Source organism: Miniopterus natalensis, chromosome 12, assembly GCF_054644295.1.
Source record: "Miniopterus natalensis isolate mMinNat1 chromosome 12, mMinNat1.hap1, whole genome shotgun sequence".
Classification (NCBI taxonomy): domain Eukaryota; kingdom Metazoa; phylum Chordata; class Mammalia; order Chiroptera; family Miniopteridae; genus Miniopterus; species Miniopterus natalensis.
In genome coordinates, this window is record NC_142092.1 from 32004084 (window position 1) to 32016369 (window position 12286).

Consider the following 12286-nt stretch of genomic DNA (forward strand, 5'->3'; position numbering starts at 1 on the left):
TCTCTCTCTCTAAAATCAACTAATAATTTTTTTTAAGTGAAGGTAGCTCTTGGGGTCACATCTCTTTTTCTACTCGTTGATAAAAAATAACCAAAATTATGTTGTTTCTAGAGTGCCTGCTAATTTTACAACTTACAAAGGAAGAAAGATCCTTTCTAATTTTTTTTGTTTTAATGTTTAACCCACCAACACTTGATACTGCCCTGGCTCAATCGTTCCATAGAACTGGAGAAATGTGTCTGAGCAGTGATGATTCCTGCCCCCCGTGACCCTCTAGGCCTATACAGAGATGGGACCAGGGAGCCCAGGGCTGAGTATCTGGCACATTACATGTAGCATCAGCCACTGTTGAGCACTTCCCATGAGCTAGGCCTCCTTAGACTCATGAGAACCTCATAACTGCATAATGAGATCTGTGTTATGTGCCCCATTTAGTCAGTGAGAAAGATGAGGCTTGGAGAAGTAAGATAACTCATCTGAATGTACACATTGAATAAGAGGTTTTAATTCACGCTCTTAATTCAAGTCTTTCTAATTCTTAATCATCTTTCCTAACTGCTGTGCTCTAGCAGTCCCTCCTCTCACCAATTAAAGGGTGCTATTAAAAGCTAAACCTTTAAGTTTACAGCCTAAAATAATTTTGTCTAACTTAGCTGTTGTCAATGGGCTTCCGAGATTCACCAGGGCAATGTGGGCTGAGTCCTGAGAGGGTCCACAGATGTTCTGCACATGCCCACAGGCCCCCATTCCTCTCCCCTCTCTCCGATAGTCTTCTTTACTATTTCATCATCACCAAGAGGTAGTAGCACATTACTGATCCCTAATCATATATTAATAATTAATATTAATTATTCCATCATCACCAAGAGGTAGTAACACATTACTAATCCCTAATTGTATATTAATAATTAATATTAAATTAGCACCAATAGATATTAAATTACTATTAATAATTAATATTTATTAATCAAATTGTGGCTGGACAGTTGAATTGATTCATTGGATAGAAACCTTCTAAGTCACTGGTTGTCAACTAGTGGGCAATTTTACTGCCCCCACCGAGACATTTGTCATTATCTGGAGACACTTTGGGTTGTTACATTTTGAGGTCTGCTACTGGTATCTAATGGATAGGGGACCGGGATGCTACTGGTTTTCCAGGGCACACAGGACAGCCCCCGACAGCAAAGAATATCTGGCCCCAAATGCTACTCTAATCAAAGCTCAGAGGTTGTCACTCTCTGTGCTTAGTAATGAGATCAGTCCTGAGATCCTCAAGTGGATGGACCACCTGGGTTGTTGGTACCCAGGGCAGAATAATGTTTAGTCTGCCTCCCCTTTAGTATTTGCTTCTTGAACAAGTGGACAGATTGTGGGAGCCTTGTTCTCAGAAGGGTAACGGGTGGATGATAGTCTAGCAAACACAGTGGTAGCTGATCTCCAGCAAGGCAGTAAATGCTGGGCCCAGGCTGAAGCCCGTAGAATAAGCACGCCCAGCTGGGCAAGCAAGGCCGCAGGAGTGTGGACAATGCCCACAGCCTGGAGTGAGGCCAGCAGGCAGCTGCAGGCACTAGGGAGGGTCCTGAGCACGGGGCAGAGAGATACAGGGAAGTGCTACCCCAGCTCTGCACCCGAACTTGGCAGTCACGCCTGGTCCCAAAATAAACTGTGACTCCACGGAGTTGCTGTATTAACCAACATAATGGGCTTTTTAAAAAATTTTTTGGCTTAGCTGTACTCTTTTGTTCTTGGGGGGAAAAAACATCTTCCCTTCACTCTTTTTTCCCTGCAATCCCTCTTTTTTTTTTTTTTTCCTAAGAAAACTTGAGGCACACTGGTACCCATTCTACTGTTGATGATAAGAGTGTTTCAAGTTTTTAGCAACTTCATGTATTGCTATTTTTGTCCAGATCTTTGGTGGACCTGTGTATACTTCTTCATTGAGTATATACTTTAGAATTAAATGTCAAAATACAGGTTAACTCCATGAACCTTTTGAGGACTGGACATGACTGTCCTCATCTATTCTTAATTGGGGTTAAATCTGTACCTGGGCATAGATGAGATGATTCCAAACCAAGAGGGCTGGTAAGAAGAGGTACACAGGTGAAATGAACATGCTGTGAAAACACAAGACTTGCCTATTTGATGATTATAATCATAGACGATGCCCTCCCTGTAACACCTGCCCAAACCTCCTGGAGGCTTGAGAATGAGTCTGGAAGAGCAGTGATGCCAACCTCCAACTTTGGCTCCCATCTTAACCACAGACTTTAGCCAAGCTGAACCCATGCGCTCTGGCAAAACTTTCTGTGTAACTTAAATCAGGTATCACCCATGATTTATCTGAATTTTCTCAAATGGCTAATACCATTATTCTACCCTCATCTATTTCAGCAGCAAGAGTTTAAGCTCAGTCACCTTGAATCAGTCACAAATAGTCCCAAAGGTTTATTTGGCCTTATATTTCTTAACACAATTTATAGCATTCAAATATTGAGTTAAATTTCAGGATGGCATTCATCAAGCCTGCTGTAATATGCCCTCAGCATTTTTCTCATCACTCCTGTCATCTATCTTGACAATAAAAGTGCTGCTGTTTTTATCTCTGATCTATATGATTAGATAAAATTACTTTTTCTTTCCTAGGCTTATATTTCAGCAGTACTTCAAAACTCATCTACATGTACTGCTTAAATTTCATTCCTTCTATGAAGCTTTATAATAAACCCACATCTTCAAATACATTTCCCACAGGATATACCCCAGCTTGGGACTCTTCACCTTTCCAAATATCAGAATTGCTCATATGGGTAAGAGATGTTACATTTCCTGAAGATCAAGTCTCCTGGACCTCCAAGGATACATGTGTTCCCGGGAATGAAGGGCTGAAATACTGTGATGTAGCCTGGGAAAATCACATTTACAAGGTTCATTGTCCTGCCTGGGTTCTTCTCCAGTCTAGAAATCCCCAGGACTCTAGCCTAAGAGGCAGAGCTCCCAGGATCAGTGGAGTTGTGGCTGCTCTGCCCTGAGCCCTCCCAGATTCTGACAGAGGTGAGAGTGGGGTTATGTAGTCCAACCCCGCTGGTTTCATAAATTGAGAACCTGAGATCTAAAGAAATTGCAACAAATGACGTTTACAATCCTAATAAGTTTCCAGGCAAAGTCCCAGATGTGTCCTGTGGGTTTCTTACCATCAGTCATTCTCTAGGTCACAAAACCCCACATTGTACAAACTCCAAGGGAAAAAGAGCACAGGCTTTGAGAACAGACAACCCTAAATTTGTACTGAGACTCTACCACCTATTGCTATGCAGGCAGAGCATTCCCCCTGCCCTGCCCCTCTTTGAAAGGGTGTATAACACTGCCTTCCTGGGAGAACACAGAGCACCCATACAGCACATGGGACATTGAGGAGTTCAGTAAGTGGCAGCTAAACAGTAACTTTGTAGAGCCAGAGAGCAGTGTGTGGACACCTGGACACTTGGGGAAAAGAGCCTGGGAGTTGGGAGGTAGGTGGAGCCTGAGGATGAACCAAGAAGCCAATGAGAACTTCAGGCTAACCTGGCACAATCTACCAATGCCACATCTAAGGCTGCAGGACTAATTTGGAAGACCACCAACTTCAACCAGTCAGTCCACTGCAGTTCAGATCATTCCATCTCCTGGAGTTCTCAGATCCTACCCAGTGTCGCCCATCTAATTCTTGTTCTTCTACTGCAGAGAGGAAGAGCAGTGGAAGACAGATGACAGAAGGAAAAGATGCTGCCAGAGGCTGCCACCTCTTTCAGGGAGAAAACTAGATCACATCCAAATGTGTTCCCCTCTCTCCCTCTCCTTTGTCATTGGTGCTGGACAGTACATGCATATTTCATTGTCTGAGTGCTTCTCAAACAGAAGTCCTGTGGTTCTACCACCCAGGACTCCTGGCACATCGCTGGGCATAAGGATGAACACCCATTCGATCAGGTGTAGAGTTGTATGGCTGGAAGAGGGTTGAGAGATAAACTCACTTGCTTGTCCAGTGAGATGATGGACCGAGGAAGGGAACTGCAGATAGCTAACAGATCACAGCCTTCGTTATGTTTGGGTGTAAGAGTAGGTGTAACAGTGTTTCAGAAGATCAAAGCTCAACCTTCCTCCTTACCAGGCTTTACGGCTCTCTTTTCTAAATTTTTAAAAATTGATTTTGAGAGCGAGAAACATCAATTTGTTGTTCCACTTATTATGCATTCATTGGTTCATTCTTGTAGGTGATTGATTCTTTTAAGTGTCCTGACCAGGGATCGAACCCATAACCTTGGTCTATCAGGACAATGTTCTAACCAACTCAGCTACCCAGCCAGGGTTATGGCTCTCTAGTCTAAGTAACCACAAGGGCAGCCTAAGGTTTCTGCTTTCAATCACCTTCCCTGCTGAATCTTGGAAATTTTGTGTCATTGAACGTGTCTACAACCACCCACAGCCACAAGAGAGAACCATTTCCTCTTCCTTGAAACTCTTATATGGCCTTGGTTCTCCTGCTAGGCCAGTTCAGAACTAAAGTCAAGTTTTCAGTCTTAGCTGGGTTTCTCAGTGGTTAGAGCATCGGCCTTCACACTGAAGAGTCCCAATTTGATTCCAACCAAGGGCACGTACCTCAGTCGCAGGCTTGATCCCGGGCCCTGGTCAGGGCACGTGTGGGAGGCAACCAGTCGATGCGTCTCTTTCACATAGAAGTTTCTATCTCTCTCTCTCCCTTCCACTCTCTCTGAAGAGCAATGGAAAAAATATCCTCAGGAGAGGATTAAAAAATAAATAAATAAAAAATAAATAAATAAATAAATAAATAAAGTCAAATTTCCAGTTTGGGAGTGAACACATGGCCATGTGATTTAATACATTCTGGCGACTAGAGCTGGAAAAGTCTGTCTTCAGAAATATACAGCTGCAGCCGAGACCCAAGACTGTGGTTTATCAGCAGAGAATAGTAGGAACAAAGAAAAAAAAACCTAACAAAAGAAACCAAAAACCTCCTTTAAGGTTTAGTGATCCCAAACTCAGATAACTGTCACCAGAGCTGGGCAAGTTAATGCCACCATCTGCAACAGCTGGGTTTCCACAAACACCACCCTGCCTCTTAGTCATCAGCGGTATTGTGTCTCCAAAGCCATGTTGGTTTCACAAGACTGCCTGCTGCTTGGCATAGTTTCAGTGTGCGAATATTTTCATTGAAGATTTCCCTGCCTGGCAGCTGCCCAGGCTATCATGCCCTGGTCTGTTTGGTGGTGTTCTTATACAGGGATCAGGCCACTGAGAACATGACACCTGCCTGGGGGCTGTGTGGGAAATAGCCAGGCAGAGCAAAAGGTCACAGGGCTTAGCCGCAAAAAAATAAATTAAATACAGTGCATGCTGTTGGTGTACCCAGGTGACAGCAGCCCATCTGGATAAAATGAACTCTTTGGAAGCAGAGTCAGAGATTCAATTGTATTTCATACCTGTGGAAAGTTTTAATCCTCTCTACAGGCATACCTCATTTTATTGCACTTTGCTTTATTGCACCCCACAGATATTGCATTTTTTTTTTTTACATGAAGGCAAGAACCTCCACCAGCAAAAAGATTACGACTTGGTTTATTGTAATACTCGTTTTATTGCAGTGATCTGGAACCTAACCCGCAATATCCCTGAGGTCTGCCTACAGTGCCCACATTTAGAATATTCACACAGCTAATGAAAACTTCTTTTCGGTGACACTACAGTCTTCACGATGCCTTTCTGAGCTTGAAAGAGCCAACCAATCTAATCACACTGCAGTCTCCAGGGGATGGGCAAGGAGGAAAGCCAGAGCTGCTCTATTTTCATCCTGATGACCTCTACTGGCTGGCTTAATTAAAGTGTTTGGGGGAAGGGAAAGGGTACATGGTGCAAGTAACTTTTAATTTTATTTCACGGCTAAAAATGATTAATTATTCCATCCCAACACAAATATAATCCTGATGTATGTTTCATGATTTTCATAGGCGAGTTCCTGTACTTTTGACCGCTCTAATATATATGAGGCAGTTATTCCCTCTCCTCTGCCAGGAAGCCAGCAAAGAGAGGGAGTCAGTGCCTTCCTGTGACCTTTGGATGCCAAGTCGCTAGTGCCTACGACAATGCTTTGCTTATAATAAGTGCTCAATGAATTCTTGCTGCACTAAATCTAAACAAAGAATAAATATGTCCACAGGGGGAAGAGCGCAGGGACTAGTGGGAACAAGACTCAGTTTTTTCCATCACTCCCAAGGGTGCTCCAGCCCAACATGGTGGGAATTAGGGGTCAGCTGAGGTCGACTACTCATTAGAATAGTAAGGATGATTCCAGGTCCTTTACCCCAGTGCTCAAACCTCTATTATTTGGGTTTTGTAAGGATCTGATGGTAAAGTGGCAAGTTTGACTATCTACTGGCTGCCTGGCCTGAGCAAATTATTGAACCTCTGTAGCCTCAGTTCATCTTGTTTTACCTGTGAAATGGAAATAACAACAGGATCTATCCATGGTGTGCTGGAGTCAGCTTTCACTGGCTTGCAAGAGCTGAATTTGTGCTTTTCTTTCCAGCCTGAGTTCAGTGACTTTACATTGATAAGTTGAAAGTGGCCAGGTGGGAGTATTTACACCATGGATATTGGGAAGTGCTACAAACCAGAGTATTTTCTTTTTGGAGAGCCAGCTGTAAAACATTTTGTGGGGAATAAATAAGATAACTCATGGTCAAGGGCTTCACAGTGTCTTGCACACAGTGGAAGCTTGAGCGTTGTAAATTGATACCATATTTCATAGATACTGGGACTTTTTTTTACATTTTTACATCTGTGAAACCAGGATGTGACTGACAATCAATAGCATCTTATAATCATAATTAGCAGCATTTTTCCTCAGTTGCTCAGAAAATAATGGCTCATGTTACAATCAATGGAATGTTAAGAATCAATGAAACATTATTATTGTTATTATTAATATTATTATCAGCAGCAACATTATTATACTGGGTCATTTATAACAGTCCATGTATGTGATCCTCAAAATGGGAGTAAAAACACACCAAAGTCCCACCAAACCTAGAGTAGCACCCAGATGATTCTAGAGGAGCCTTTGAAGGAGACAGAACCTCCTCACCTTCACTCTTGCCTACAACTGGCAGCTCTCCTTCCCCCCCATGCTTTCTCTCTCCCCAAGTCCTCCAACCAAGCCTCCTGTCTGGAATGATCCCAGGGACCCTTGACACACATGATCCTCTCCAGGGACATGAGCCCTCCCCAAGCAGATTTGTACTGACAGCCTGACAGCTCACTAGGCCCTGGCAGCTGGGGGTCCCCATTAAAGGCATCCTGGTGTCTAGTGTCTGCAGCAGGCAGAAGAAGGGGGCTGGGCTGGGCGGGAGCCCTTCCTGACCCCAAAATCACCCGTAAAGGTTGCTGCTTACAAGGCTCCAGCTTTACAAACCCTTCCCGCCTGTGGATCCTATTGCCAGGGAGAGAACAACAGCCAGGACTCAGTACACATTTGCTGAATAAGCCATTGAACGACTAAGGGAACAGCAATAATAAAGATGAGCCAGCTATGAAAATTTTAATATATAGAACTGTCAAGTACTACGTAGGATGTAGCGAATGGTGCTCGAGTGTCTTGCTGGTGGAAGGTAAATTGCTTTAGCTCTTCTAAAGGACAGTTTGAGCTGGTGCATATTAAAATTTAATACGTGCCTCCCTAACCGGTTTGGCTCAGTGGTTAGAGCGTCGGCCCACAGACTGAAGGGTCCCGGGTTCGATTGTGGCCAAGGGCATGTACCTCGGTTGCAGGCTCGATCCCTGGCCCTGGTTGGGGTGCGTGCGGAGGCAACCAATCGATGTGTCTCTCTCACATCGATATTTCTCTCTCTCTCTCTCCCTTCCACTCTCTCTGAAAAGCAATGGAAAAAATATCCTCGGGGGAAGATTTAAAAAAAAAAGTATAATGCATGCCTACCAGATAGGTCCCTCTGCTGCCACCTGCTTCAGAGGCCCACTCATGCTCGGGCGCACACTAGAGCGCGTGAGGACCTTCATGGCTGTGTCATCTCTAGTGGCAAAAACTATCAGCAGCCTAAATACTGATAAGGGCTGGGTCAAACGGTGCCACCACACACAGCAGCTGAAAGAATGAGGCTGATTTGCATAGACTGACAAGGAAAGAAGTATTGGCAGGAGAAGAAAGCAATTTACTGAACACTACACATAATAGGACAATTTTAAATCTTTCTAAAATGGAGTGACTTTCTGGATTTTCATTTATGACACTAAATGCATAAGAAAAGGTAACAGCAGTTACTTCTGGGAAGGAGATGCAGTGGGGAAGGATGGGGGAACGCATGGTCAAGGCTGTGTGCTGATGCTTGGATTTGAAATTTTACCACCAAAAGGTATTTGTGTGTAATTGAAATTTTAAAATAAATAAGAAGTGTGGATGAAAAAGGGTCCGCATACTAAACCTGACAAGCCCAGGGGAGGCCTGCATAACCGCCTTACAAACTCAGCCCATAGGATGGTCTGAAATTAAAACTTCTAACTAAAAGCAGTTCATGGTAGGTAGTTATGTTTTAGGCTGGGTATTTTTCCTAACAAAAGTCAATCTTTACCTTAACTGAGCCTATTGTGTGTTTTTTTGTTGTTTTTTTTTACATTTATGATAACATACCTTTGGAATATAAAGTAATTTCCTTTTTCCCCCCTCAAACCACAGCCACCAGAGCAGAGCCCACAAATCCCCTCATTTTTAATATCATGTTAACTGTTAACTATCCTATACCCACCTATGTAAAAGAAGTATGTGTTTATTTGTTTCACTTTTTATCCTACCCCAGAGCTCCCCCCACCCTTCCCTTTCTCCAGCCTCCCTAATCTATGCCCAGTGGATTTCATGTAACCCCCCCACACACACCTCCTCCTTTGATTCTAATGTATAAGACAAGCTGCACAACTGCCATTCTCTGGAGCATTATCTCAATCCTTGAGATTTTGCTTCCTGGCAATTGTCGTCAGTTTGGCACAAATAAATTCATAAAAATTCTTACAGGTTTGGACGTTTCTTACATTGACAAAGGGAAGCCTAGTCAATGGGTACTCAGGCTGAGGCATAAATTAGTGCAGCAGCTATGGGAGCACACTCTGCTGAACTGTGAGCAGCCAAGCACAGCGGTGCAGAGCTGCTTAGAGAGGCTACTTTGCTCTGAGAGGAGATGAGCAGAGACAGAGGAAGCCAGGAGCCCCCCACAGGGCCCAGCCTGCCGCCTCCTCCCCTCTGTTGCTGCCCTGTGAGGTGGGGGGAGGCGATGTTGCTGCAGGGAGAGAAAGGGGAAGGACCAGGGAGGGAAGGGTGAAGGGAGAGAAGACTGAAGCCATCTGAGACAGATCTTATTATTGAACTAAGAGCCAGGCCTTTCCATAGCTCAGAATTAAGGGCGTTGGATGGTTTCCACTCTTCCCTTCATCCCTTCTATTCCCAGGCAGGATGATCTCTGCACTGCACCAAGCTCCAAAACTTCTCACACCACAGAGTCCTATAGCCAGGTAGGACCTCAAAAAATTAATCACCCCCAGGTAGGAAGGAATTAAGCAGGCCCTGGAAAAAATAATCACAAAATACATAGAACATTCCTCTTTCTTCTTTGGAAACCAAAATAATTCTGTTTTCCCTTTGGGAGTCCAATTTCTTACTTATTTCCTAAAATTTCCTAGAATGAGATTCTACCACCTTGCTTGGTCTCCATCCATCCATCATCCATCTATCAATCCATTCACTCATCCATCCATCTATCCATCCATCCATCATCCATCCATCCAATCACATTTATTTAGCACCAACAACGTGTATGCTAGCACTACAGGGCACCTGATTTCAAGGATGGCGAGTTTCAAAGGCTTTGAGGAAGTAACCTGAAGAAAGAGTAGAGTGAATAGGGATTCTCCAGGCAAACGTTTGAGGGTGTAAGTGAAAGGTGGGGAGTAGAAAGACAGGGGAACCAAGGCAGCATACTCCAGGTTAAAGGAAACATATTTTAGTAACTCAAATTCTTCTGTACTCAGAGGGGAAAAGAAAGGAAAGGTGTCATCAGTAGAAGTGGAGTTTTTGGGGTGTTAAGAAGAAAAGAATGTCCTGAGGCCCCATGGGAGGATGGGGTTTTGTGGAAATCTTTATTGATGATGTAAAATTAAGGGGGTTCCCCTTCAAGATCCTATCTCTGTCTGTCTCGCTGTGAAAGAAGTCCAATTTTGTCTTCAGCAGGGCCAGAATTAAGGCAGTCACTGCCCAAAATTTCTCCTTCATATTAAAGTCCAGTCCAGTATCCTGTGTATGGAGTCTGCACAGCTTTGGGTCATGTGGCTGCTTAAGGCCACATGGCTATGGAGAGAGGATAGGCAAAGGCATGGGAGAGAGGGTCATGGAGAAAGAGAAGGGTACGAGAGAGAGGGAACTCTTCGGGAATTTTAACCTTCCCATATTTTGTGTGCTTGCATTGGCTCCACCCTCCTAGCCAATGATCTTTTTCCCAGGCTAGACTGACAGGCAAGCACCTTCCCTAAGTCACCCCAACTTCACTGTGCATGCAGCCATCTCCCCCTTTGTTTGATCCCTTCCCCCAGTGATCTGCAGGGAATGGACCAGGGGTTCCTTGGGGGTATGTAAAGCTATAGCTTCCTGGTGAAACTGCCCAGATGACCATGCTTATAATGTCTGGCATCCCCTTTGCTCTCTTCCTATTATTAATATTAATAAACAAGCTAATTACGACAATAACAAAGAAACAACTTTAATGATAAGGAAGTGAATTAGAGTCCCTGTAGGACATTGGGTTGATTTTACAAATCACAGGAGCCTCATTCTCAAGGATTTTTATGGTTGCTAATGAAATACCAATAAAGGCTATGGAGGCAGAAACACAGTCGAGTGATTTGGGACAGAAACCCAATTTCTGCAAAGGGAAGCTTGATTAAGAGGGTGCAGGTGTTTTTCATGTCCAAACCATGGGCAGCTAGACAAAGCCTGACATGCTCAGAGGAGGGTCAGCCAAGCTGAAAGTCAGGAACTAGGTTTCCCTAAACCAGGCTGCTGGAACCCTCTACCTTCCTGGCCAACCTTTGCAATTTTAATTAAAAGATCAGTTCCAGTAACTCTCCCAATAAAAGCAATTGCAGACTCTAACTTTCTTTCAAATGTCTTGCCACTTTTATTCCAGACAGGGGTATCATAAAAGCCCAGAGATAAATCAAATTGCCTGTCAGAATATAGGTAGACTGGGACTGCTGGGGAGAAAAAAAAAAGAGCCTGCTGTGGACTTCAATGGCTCCAGCCTTGGTGAGAGTCTGAGAGTCTGTGAAATGATCCCCGAAGGGCCCAGGTGGGTACTCTGCAGGAAGCATCCTGTCCTGGTTCCTGGTCAGGTTTGCAAGTAGTTTGTTCATAAAGCATATGCTGGCACTACCTCAAAAGGGGGTAAACTACTAATAAGTAAACTATTAATCAACCACACAGCTAGCTCATTGACTAGCTACTTGTGTCTTTAGTCTTAGAACCCAAGGATGGAACGGGAAAGAGGGGCATCCAGGAACTGGGCTAGAAAGAATTCTAGACTGACAGACTGTTGGTGGGAGGCAGTGTGGTGTGGTGGTTGGGATGATGCCCTAGAGTCACATGAGCTGGCTTTGAATCTACCCCTTCACTCACTAACTGGATGATGTTGGTCCCTCTGCCTCAGTTTCCTCTTCTGTAAAATGGGATAAATACTACCCCCTATGTCATCCAAAGGTTAAGATTAAATAAGAAAGAATAAAAAAGAGATAAGTTTAAAGCACTTAGGCCAAAGAAAATTACCCTTTATTACAAAGGCAAAGAGCCTGCCAGGCATCTTTTTGTAACAGAACAGGGAAACAGACATTTGTAGAATAAGGGCCGTGCAGATTCTAGCTATATAGAACTCCTGAGGCCAATGCCTCACAAGCAAATGAATTTTGGGCTTCTTTAATTCTTTATTGGTTCAATTCTACAGGGTTAGAACTTGAATTTTTCAAGCATTCAAGTTATGGAAATCACCCATCCAGCAAGTAAAAAAAAAAAAAAAAAAATCAGAATCTGAAAAACAGATGCATTCTATTAGGGATGCAAATTAAAGCTTTTAAGAGGCTTTTTAAGAGGTAGCTTTTCTAGGATAACTGCATTACCAGGACTCTAGGCCAATCACTCTTTAACCCAAATGTCACCTAGCTGAGGATACAAATGGCATCA